Below are 12,323 nucleotides of genomic sequence, written 5' to 3' on the forward strand. Positions count from 1 at the left end.
CGGTCTCCTACATAATGCGTTTTGTCAGGAGAACAGCCCGCCACCCTGAGCAGATTTGCTGAATTAAAGAGCGCAGCGGGGATAGGAAACTTGTTGCTAGGTGACTGACCGCCGCTGCTTGGCGGGTCTGGGCCGAAGGTGACTCCGCTTTTCTTCCTCTACTTAATCTTGCCTTTTAATCTGCATCTACAATTAACTCTGTTAATGCCACACACCCATTTGTTTCTGCACTTCAGGCAACCAATTTATCATTATTTAGTCTTTACGCTCAAATAACAAAACTATTTTTCCTCCATTAGCGTCCCACGAGGCGAAACATTCTGCTGTGCAACAGGGAGATGTGGTGGACTCAGTAGCTATTGCCTCACTTCCTGTGAGGGAAGGTTTCAGGGACTCTTGCTAATCTGAACAAAAAACCGGTTCCTGAGGAAACACTCTTGCTTTTCATTAACTCTGCTGTGTGTGTGTGTGCAGAATTAATTGAAATGTTCTTGGTGACTTTAAACTCCTCTCGGTGGCATATATCAACATTTTTTTTAAAAAAAAAATGCTTTTCTTTCCTACTCAGAAGCTCATACAATTGTTTAGCCTAAAACAAATGCGTTGCTTACAGTATCTGTGCAAGGCATATTCTCTGTAATCATCTTTAGCTGTGGAGGCTGAATTTGGGTGCAGATGAGGAGAGCCTGCAGAAGCAATTCAAGTCGCATCTAAGGCAGCTGGCTCTGTCTTAGCCGCCGATCTCGTCCAGAGGGAGAGCTAAAGTGGCACTTCCCACACCACTCCTCAGTAAACGGCTCCATACCTGGCTATCTGACCTTCCTGGGCATTGTGCGTGCTGAGGCATAATTTAAGAACCCTTATTAATAGTTCTATATCCATACATTTGGTACGTGATCCGGCAGCAAACGCACATTAGATGCACTCACATCCCACCCATACCACTTAATGGGTTGCTTGACCTGAATTCCCTTTGGCCTCTTCATCATTAAAACAGATATAATGGTATCTGCCTCGTGGTTTTGTGCCTCACACGAGATTAAATGACCAAACATATGCAGAGCAGTGACAATTAGTCTTTATCAGCTGTCATATTGCTAGTACAATGAAATCAACCCTGCACCACTGAAGTTAGCCCCGGTTTGCAACTATGTAACCGCTTGTTGTCTACCCTGGAGCTTCTTTAGTTTTGCAGATTCTATCTGGTTACTTCACCAAAGACAGGGTAAGAACACTTTTTTTTTATTTCAAGAGTGTGTATTTTGTGTGTTCTGTAGGGTTATATTAAAGTTTTGTTTTAAAAAGTGCTCAATCTCATCCTTTCAAATTAAGGCAAGGCAGTTCTATGGGCTTTTATGCCAGGCATATTTGGAGAGCATTAGGCTATAATTAAACTAACTGGGGCTGGTCGGAGGGTGCGATGGCTGTGCTTCAGCAGTGCATAAAAGCTTTGTGCGCACAGAGAATTAGGAAGCCAGAATGAGGACCATTAGGATGGCATTTACTACATTTTCATCTGATCAATTTATACTCTTTAATGTGATGGCCTGGCTTGCATCCTTTCTGCAGGTGTTAATTCTCTGCCTCTGACTCTTGAGTACATGTCTGTGAATGTGCAGCGAGTCTGCTCCTGTATGGCGATGGAGGTGAGATCACATTGTTGGGGAGGTAAGGTCTCATTCATTGTCACTGTCACACACAATGGGGCAGGTGGAAAGCATCTTCATGCGGGTCTGAGAGGAAGCTGGAGCTGTGTTATGTACAATGACCCACACCTACACTGCATGGGGGCTGACTCTGATTTCACTTCAGGACATTGCTTTAATACTGGTTGGCAACACGCAGATAGCATCCATCAGTGTTTGAAGCAAATGGTTCAACTGGGGACTCAAATGTGACCCCACTTGTTATAAAGATATTCCCAGATAATAAAGAATTCTCATTTATAAGAGAATAGATACCCAGGGGTTCTTGCTGTTTGAAGTGTGCGAGTCTAAGGCAGGGGTGAGTGGCACACAGATGTGTTTCCCTCAGGTTGTGCTCCCTGCAGCCCAGGGCTCATTCCAAGAATCCCAGTAACCATACACTATAATGACCAGGTCACTTTTTCCCATGTGAGGGAGCTGAGGAATTCTGTTACTTTTGGACATTTGCAAAGGAGTTTGTCTGTAAATATCAATAGCAAAACACTGAGACAGTCCGTCAGTTTGTGAGGCCCTGAACCATGTTTCTTGGTTCCCAGATAAAGATCTCATGAGATCAAAGGTTCATGAGATCCGGGGTCATGCCTCTGGGGTCTACCAGTAGAATTAGCATGGCGACTGTGCGTGTTTACATTATGTTACTGGACAGTCACTTGGCGAATGAATTCATTATGTAATGTGTTTACAAGGAGAAGCTGTCCATCTTAGTTTCCTAACATTAACACATTTCCATTTATTCTTTCACAAGCTTACACACACATATATATTTCTGTCACATTCCACTGGTTATCTTTTTACCAGTCTCCAACATTCATGTCTAGTGTGCATGTGTTTGTATGGACACGCATGATCCATTGCTTTTGGTTAGGGATGCTTGCAGAGGCCTGGATGAAAGGTTATTTACTTGGGAAAGGGCAATTTGTCAACTGCTACATGACTGAGGAATGCTGGGATATTGGTGGGCTCAAACTTGTGTAGGTCCTGTTTAGGTAATCATAGCTTCTGTGGGTTCCTGGGAACCACTACTGCAGGTCATGCTCAGAAGGGAACATTTCACAGCACTCCTCCCCATCCTCCTCCCCACCTTTCTCCCCCTCCTCCTCCTCCTCCCTCCTCCCCTTCCTCCATGTGTTACATCCTCTGCCTCCTCTGCCACTAAGTTCCCCGAGTCCTGGAGGGAGTAATATATAGATCGTCCCATTTTCAGTAGTTTGTAAAAAGTGATCAAAAGTTAATCTCAAATTTGAAGACTACTAGAACCTTGGTTTTAATTTTCTCTTATCTTACCAGTTCTACTTTTTAGTGAGTTCCTAGCTTCCCAGGTGGCTGTGGAGAACTGTGGGCATTGGCTTATCATCATGGAGTAAAGAGAGGGGAGCACTGCCTTCCTCTCAGGTGGATTTCTCTGTACCTGCAATGGAATGGACAATATTAAAGTAGGGAACACTAGGGTCTTGCATCTCACTTCTTCATGAGGAAAAGTAACTCAAAAGGTTTTTCTTTCTTTCTGAGACAGGGTTTTTCTGTGTAGCCCCGGCTGTCCTGAAACTCCATCTGTACACTAGGCCGGCCTGGAACTCAGAGATCACCTACCTTCAAGTGCTAGGGTAAAAGGCATGTGCACATGAACCACACCCAGTGCAAACATTCACATGCACATGCACACACATGTACACACAAGATTAATCTTATTCTCTAATGTTTGAGTGGAATAATTAAAAATTTAAAAAAACCCAAAATTTTACATCTAAGCTTGAAAGTTCAGCAATTATATACCTTTTCTTTTCTAGTCTAATGTATCTTTTAAAGGAAATGTGCTGAGAAGTTATATTTACGTTATAGGAAACTCTATTCAATAGTTTTGTCATTCTAATATAATTTGAGAAATTAGCATCAAATAAAGCTCATTAATAAACACTGATAATTGGTGGCTGATTGTCTTTTATAGCAGAAATATAATTTTCATTTACTTATTAAAAAATCCACCTTTTAGTTAATACGTTCTACTAATTGACATAAGTGTGTATAATGAGAGCTATGCATGAATGGCATTATATTTATGTTCCTTTTGTACTTATTAGAAGCATGAATTACTGATAATCTTTCTACAATAATCTTTTTCAACTCTTTTCGGAAGTTAGTGGATATTTATTTGGATAAAAGTTTCTGTTCTGCTATTTTGGCCATATTTATGTCTGTCGCATATTGATAACTTTTACTGTTAGTATAATTTTGTGTATAATAGGTGAAGGTTATTTAGATTGAACGAATGCAAGTAGAAGGGAGGATGATTTACTGCAATGGTCATCGGTGTGAAAAGGGACATATCTGATAAGCTTGCTCATCTTGCCTTTTCATGTGAACACCAGTCACCAGTTCAGTAAGACGCAGTGTAATTCTGAACATATTTGAAAGTGATGTTTAGTACTGAACCACTTGAGTTTTACAGGTGGCTTTCCAATTCAGAAGGACAGTTGCAACCTTCTTAACGGCTTAACAAATACACTGGTAGGTTTGTGTGTTCCACATCCTTATTATGTAATGCTGGCTCTTCAGTTCAGTTTCCTTTGCCAGACAGGTCTCTTTTGGAAAGTTATTTTATTTTTTAAACTATGTATCTCTGTGTCGGTGTGTGCACATGGATACAGGTGCCCATGGAGGTCAGAAGAGGGCGTCTCGTCCCCTGAAGCTAGAGTTGTAGGCTCTTATGCTGATAACTGAACTTGGGTCCTTTGCAAGAGCAGTGCGCTCATGACCACTGAGCACTGTTTTTCTTTTCTTTTCGTTTTTTTAGATTTTTTTTTAATTTATTTTTTAAGATTTTATTTTATTGTATGAGTACACTGTAGCTGCCTTCAGACACACCAGAAGAGGGCATCAGATCTCATTACAGATGGTTGTGAGCCACCATGTGGTTGCTGGGATTTGAACTCAGGACCTCAGGAAGAGCAGTCGGTGCTCTTAACCACTGAGCCATCTCTCCAGCCCCCCGTTTTTTTAGATTTTATTCATTTTTTATATATATGTATACTGTCACTGTCTTCAGACATACCCAGAAGAGGGCATCAGATCCCATTACAGATGGCTGTGAGCCGCCATGTGTGCTGGGATGTGAACTCAGGACCTCTGGAAGAGCAATCAGTGCTCTTAACCACTGAGCCATCTCTCCAGCACCCTGAGCACCGTTTCTTTAGCCCTCAAGGAAAGTTAGTATTATTTCTTTTTGAGACAAGGTCTCACTATGCAGCACCAGGATCACTATGTAGACCAGACTGGCCTTGAACACCCAGAGGAGAGGTTCACTTGTAGGTGAGTCCTACCAAGGATACCCTCCAACCCTGAAGAAAGCTATTTTGAAAAGACATAATTTTCTTGTGTGTGTGTGTGTGTGTGTGTGTGTGTGCACGAGTTATGCTTCTTATAGTTAGCAGACTTTAGTAACTTCTCAGTATCACGTCTCTTTGAAATGTGTGTATGCTAACCATTAGGCTCTAGTCTGTGAAGTACACCTTATCACTGGCTCTCTTTTTTGTTTAACCTTCAGAGTCTGTGATAACATTCTGGACAAACTACTATGTTGATGATGCATCAGTCCATAAAGCAGACTGGGGTCCTGAGAGTCTATAACACTCTTGAATTCTGGGGGAGGTTTAGATGGGGAAGAGGATGGCAGAGTAGGGTGGATATGGGCTTAGGATAAGTATAATGAAGGGCTTTGAGACACAGGGATAGCTACAATTTCACAAACTCTCTAAAATATACCTATTTTTTAAAAGTTTAATTGGTGTCATCTTATTCTGAGAGGGATAAATTTCCTCCCAGAAGCCATAGGTTACCAAAAACAAAGAGCAGCTCCAGGTGTGAGATACCAGCTGTGTATGTTCATTGAGGGGATCCCAGAAACCCCTAAACAATACATGATAATGCCGTTGCTCTTACTTACTAATCCCCAACTTCATGTTAAGACTCTCTTGCTCCATATGCCGTACACTCTGATCATAGGACATGGAGAAATCAAGATGGTGTTGATCCAGAAGATTCTTCTCTCATGGCTAACTTTTCCGGTGCCAGAAGATGCTTTGCAGGCTGCTGTGATAAAATCGTTATCAACTGTCTTACTCAGATGTGAACATTGAGTAGTGGCATGAGTGTTATGGTTGTAACCAACAGGTTTCTATTTTTAATTAAGACTAAAAGAAATTAAAGTTGTAATATATCATTTTCTCCTTCCAAACCCTTCCGTATAACCCCTTGCTCTCTTTCAAATTCATGGCCTCTTTTCTCCTTAATTGTTGTTGGAAATATATGTATAATTATATTTATATAATACATAAGTATAGTCTGCTCAATCTATATATGTCACCACACACACACACTCACACACTCACACACACACTCACACACACTCACACACTCACACACACTCACACACACTCACACACATACTCACTCACACACTCACACACAAACACTCACACACTCACACACTCACACACACTCACACACTCACACACACACTCACACACACTCACACACTCACACACACTCACACACACTCACACACACTCACACACATACTCACACACACACACTCACACACAAACACTCACACACACTCACACACTCACACACACTCACACACACTCACACACACTCACACACTCACACACACTCACACACACACTCACACACTCATACTCACACACACTCACACACACTCACACACACTCACACACACACTCACACACACACTAACACACTCTCACACACACTAACACACTCACACTCACACACACTCTCACACACACTCACACACACAACGTATATTCTTTCAGGGTTGACCATTTGGTATTGGATAACCAGTTGGTGGGCTTTACCCTTGGGGAAGACTATTTCTCCCACTCTCAACATTCCTTCCTTGTTGTTGTAAAATTATTAAAAAAAAAAAAAGGGGCTGTCTTTTACCCCGCTAGGTCCGGCACTGTAGTGCCCCAAGGTATCTGTTAGATATCTTCATCTCAGTCAGCAAAGTGTCTCACCTGCTGTGTTCCATCCACTTCCTTAGTTGCCTGCAGTTCACTGTATACAAGGGGGAGGCTTGTGCGCTCGCACACTACACCCCATGCCCATGTTAGCATGCCTACTGGTATTATTATACCTGTTCTGCTCATGTTTAGGCAGTAATGTCAGTGTAGGAGACACACTATCACAGCCAACTCCTGTTCCTTTGACTCTTACAATCTTTCCTCCCCCTCTTCTCCAGTGATCCTTGAGCCCAACAGCTTTCTAGTTGGACTTAAGGGCCGTCCTACAGGAAGGAAGTTACATCAGTACTGTAAACCTGGCAAACCCCCATACTTATGGAAATCATGGGCTCTATTACTATTGTTTTGCTAAAGGAAAATTGTATTGAGCCACCTTCTAAATAGTTATCCTTTTACCCATGTACAGCTCTTACTTCCCATCAGAGAAGTTTCTTTATGCAGCAGATGATAGTTGATACTCTGGAGTATCATCCCTAAATGTCATCCCTGGGCTGGTGGTCCTGGGAAAGAGAAGAATGGGGAAGCCATGGAGAGCAAGCCAGTAAGCAGCATTCTTCCATTCCTCCATGGCCCCTGGAACAGTTCCTGCCTTCAGGTTCCTGCTTTGATTTCCATGGATGACAAGCAGTAAAATAAACCATTTCCTCTTCAAGTTGATTTTGTTCATGGTGTTTTAGCACAGTAACAGAAAACCTACCTAAGACATGCATGAAACCATCCAGAGACAAAAGATAATATTCTTTTTCCTTTTTAATCTGTTCACTCTTCCAAGTTTACCCTGGAAGTGAGAATAATGAGGTATCCATGGATAAGTAGTCACAGTATGGGTGCTTTCTGTCTTATAAGACCTCAGTAAGTCATCTCACTGTGGCAGAGGGCAAGTACCAAAATGTGGCAACTATAGCAGGGAACACTCAAGTCTTCTCAGGGATTGTCTCCTCTTGCACTTACATTTTACTAATATGACTTAGTCTTGAAAGCTTAAAAGCTAAAAATTATTGTTCGTAGCATAAAACTTTCCTAAAGAAAAGCCAAAATTCAAGCCATTACTCGTAAATGTTCTTTTTCTTTTCTTTTTTGTATAGTTAATTTGTTTTGGATAGTTTTTTTATTCCTTATTCATTTATTTTTATTATTCATTTTATTTGTTCACATTTCAAGTGATACCCCTCTTCCTGGTTTTCCCTCCAGAAACCCCCATCCCATTGCTTCTCCCTTTGCCTTTATAAGGGTGTTCCTCCAACCACTCACCCACTTACTGCTCTGGGGCATCAAGCCTCCACAGGACCAAGGGCCTCCCCTCCCACTGATGCCAAATAAGGCCATCCTCTGCTACATATGCAGCTGGATCCATGGGTCCCTCCATGTGTACTCTTTGGTTGGCAGTTTAGTCCCTGGGAGCTCTTGGGGGGGGGTCTGGCTAGTTAAAATAAACAAAATTTTTTTTTCAAAAAAATCTCTTCACCAAACATTCAAATCACTTAAATAGTAATAATTCTGTTTTGAACATAGTAAAATTTCTTGGTAGATTGTCAAATTCTCTTTTCTTTACTTTTAAAAAACTAGGCAAGAAAATGAATATTGACTTAAAATGAGAAAATAGATGAAAACCATGTACGAACTTTAAAAAGCTGAATTTTACCACAAACACCACAAAATGTAGAAAATGTAATTTTAAAATTATCTGAAATTCTTTACTAACACAACTCAGTCCCTTGTATATTTTTTAAGTTTATATGCCAGTGTATGTTGTAGGGTAGGTACATGGGTATACAGGTCATTGATTTTTATCTTACCATTCTTCTGTTATTCTTTTATTTGAAAACCTCATCCATATAGACCCTGCATTTTCTATTATGCTAAGGACCAGCCTCAACTTGGAGAGGGGTTCTGAGGAAGGGGTGTTTGGGAGCAATAAGAGAATGACAGTGTTTTCAAGATAGCTCTCCAGAGATCTCCAGACAGCTCAGCTCCTGCAGGTTCCCTTGTGATTACTCCATGGATCAGCATTTTATGACCTCAGCCCCTGATTCTTAGAAAAGACCTTAAGTACATTTTTCTTTTTAAACAGCAATGAATTAAAAGATCTGTCTGCCTTTGTAAGCACAGACAATAAGCTACCTGGATGGGATCTGGCTCTGAGATCACCACTCCTACCGCTGCTTGGCCTAAATAGCTTTGTCCTAAGCTGGCTTTGAACTCAGGAATCTGCTTGCCTTTGTAAGCACAAACAATAAATTTAGTGGGATCTTCCTTTGTGATCACCATTTCCCAAGTTTCTTTATCCCCTTCCTTAAAATCTTTCTGACAAGCTGGCTGATAGTGCAGCTGCCTCTGTTGTTTTAGGTCCATGAAGCCCTTCATATAATTCATACTGCATCCTTTTATTTTGCATAGTGAGAAATTATATATTCTTGAACTTGTGTTTTCAGAGTTCTTTCCCACAGCCTTAAAGACTGTCCTGAAAGTCTCAGCATTTACTATTTTGCTGAGGAACATTAGACACACCCTCACCTTCCAGACTTGTGCTGTTTCTAATTACCACGGAGTGATTAACTTTGGCAAGAAGAATATTCCACAATGACCTTGGCAGGGAGAATATTTCCTGATGGAGAAACATGAAATAAATTATGAACATTGTTATACAGACCAGCCCCATGCGCACAACACTCATGAAGGCCCACACCCTGCTAGCTCCAGGGGTTGGAACTGTAAAACTAAGCATACTGGTGATCACAGTTGGATGGCTTAAAGGAACTTCTATAGACAGTTCCTACTGGAGGTTTTAAGTGCCTGAGTTGATGGTTTGTTTGTTTTTTTTAAATCTATCTATCTATCTATCTATCTATCTATCTATCTATCTATCCATCTATTGCTATTTAGTCTTCTGTTTTGGTTTACTGTACATTGCTATTTTAGGTTTTTATTTAAAAATTTGCTTATTTATTCACTTTACATCCCAATATCAGCCCCCCACCCCAGCAACCCCTCACAAAGATACTCCCCTCATTCCTCCCTCCTATTCTCCTTTGAGAAGGGGAAGCCCCCCTCTGGGTATCACCTCCCCAGTACACCCCTCCCCACCCACCCAACACACACATATCAAGTCACTGCAGGACTAGGCATATCCTCCCAGTGAGGCCAGACAAGGCAGCCAAGTTAGGAGTGTAGGTCAATTTTTAACTATACTGAACACTAGTTCCATAAATGAGACAGATCTTTGGGGCTTGCTGGCCAATCAGTCTAAACAAGTCACTGTTTAGTGAGAGACAGTACCTAAAAACAAATTGGAGAATGACTGAGAAAGATACTCAGGTCAACCTCTGACCCTACTTGTACATACACATGTATGAACATATTCATATACCATGTACACACAGAGACAGAGAGAGTGAGGGAGGGAGGGAGGGAGGGAGAGAGAGACAGACAGACAGACAGACAGACAGACAGAGACTATGGAAATGTTCTTATGAAATCCAGCACTATATACTATATACAATGAACACATGCTAATAAATTGTTTTTATAAAGTTCCATTCATCCTGGTCCTCTCCATGGAGTATCTTATAATAAAGCAGCTTGGTTCAGTAAGAGGGAACAGGAAACAAGAGGAAGCTGCTGTTTTTTTGTACATAGTCACAGAAGTGACATCCTGTCACCATTCATTTGGAACTGTGCTTCAGTCCCACCCATACTCAAGAGGACAGCAGCACCTAGGAACTGAGAGTAAGCTGCCAGTCAGTGCACAGAGAGAGTGTATATGGCTGTGAGGACTCTGGCTTGCTCATGGAAGTGCTCTCATAGGATCCCTGGCTGAGCATACACCATGGGTCCCAGGAGCCCAGTAAAAGCCATCCTGACATCTACTTCTGCCTTGAATAGACATGCAAACATTGTGAGCCACCAAAAGATAGCCTACAACATTCAAGGAAGCTGTGAATTCAACTGACTTGCCTCTTGTCTGGATCCTAAAAATATCATTGACCACTCGCCTGGCATAACAAGCTTAAGGAATAAACCTTTGTTGAACTCACTAACCATGGAGTTTTCAGGACTAAAAGACTGTACCTTTCCCCTATAAATGGAAATTATACATGGGAAACTATCATGATTCTATCACATGGACTTCATTTATATCTTTTAAATGAGCTATTGTCATAAAGAGCAAAGATAACTCACACTGACTCTAGAACTGATACTAATATTGATCAAGACACATTTTACATTTGCTTACCATACATCAGGTGTTGATTTAGTGCTCTACAATAGTTCATTTAATGTGTACATGGATTTCTCTAAGGAATCTGAAATAGAAGCTAAAGAAATTATGTAGGATTACATAGGTTTTTTTTTTCTGAAGCTATTTGTTACCAAGTTTTTTAGACTAGTGATAAAATGCTCAGTACATACTGTCCTGACTAGTTTATGTCAACTGGGCACAAGCTAGATCACTTGGGAAGAGAGATTCTCAACTGAGAAAATGCCCTGTAAGATTGGGCTGCTGGCAAGTCTTTAGGGAATTTTCTTAATTAGTGATTGATATGGGAGGGCCTAGTCATTGTGGATGGTAACAACCCTGGGCTGGTGGTCCTGGGTGCTATAAGAAAGTAGGCTGAGCAAACCATGAAGAGCAAGCCAGTAAGCAGTGTTTCTCTATGTTCTCTGCATCAGCTCCTGCCTCCAGATTCCTGCCTTGACTTCCTGTCCTGACTTCTCTCAGTGATAGAGTGTTACCTGAGACTGGTAAGCTGAAACAAATCCTTTCCTTCCCAAGTTGCTTTTGGTCATGGTGTTTCATTACAGCAATAGAAACACTGTCTAATGTGTGTGTGTGTGTGTGTGTGTGTGTGTGTGTGTGTGTGTGTGTACACATATATGTTGGTTCTTTCCCACCATGTGGGTATGTGGGTTCCAGGCATTAAACTCAAGGCCATGGGGCTTGGTAGCAAGTGCTTTTATCTGCCGAGTCATCTTGCTAGCCTTCAACCTATGTATATATAAAGGGACAAGTAGACTTAAAATATCTCTCCCATGATGAAACCCTCAAAAGAACTATGAAGGTGGTAAGGCAATAGCACCTAGGAAGTCCCAGGCTTTCCTCTTCCTGAATCAGCAGACTGGCAATGCATCTATTGGAATACCTCAGCGAGAACCCTAGAGACGTGAGGGAAGGCTACTGAATACAAGCCAGTGTGGAAAAGACCCAAGTGAAAAGGGGCGGAACATGCAGGAGTTACCTGCCCAGTCCAGGTCCAAACAGACAATGGTGTAAGGATCTGATGTCCTGACTTGTCTGCCTACTGGTGAAGAGATCATTTTCTGTCTTGCCTGACAGATCCAAGGTATAATAAAGAAGTCACAGCATGAACACTTATCTAACATGTATGAGACAATGGATTGAAATTCTAGGACTACAAAAAAAAAACCCTCTTGTTTGTTTGTTTGTTTGTGTGTTTTGAGACAGGGTCTCACTATGCACTCCTGGTCTGTCTTGGAAATTATAATGTAGATCAGGGTGATCTTGAACTCACCTGCCTCTGCTTTCTCGGTGCTGGAATAAACTTGTATATAACCA

The sequence above is a fragment of the Rattus norvegicus genome, chromosome 6, assembly GCF_036323735.1.
Source record: "Rattus norvegicus strain BN/NHsdMcwi chromosome 6, GRCr8, whole genome shotgun sequence".
Lineage (NCBI taxonomy): Eukaryota > Metazoa > Chordata > Mammalia > Rodentia > Muridae > Rattus > Rattus norvegicus.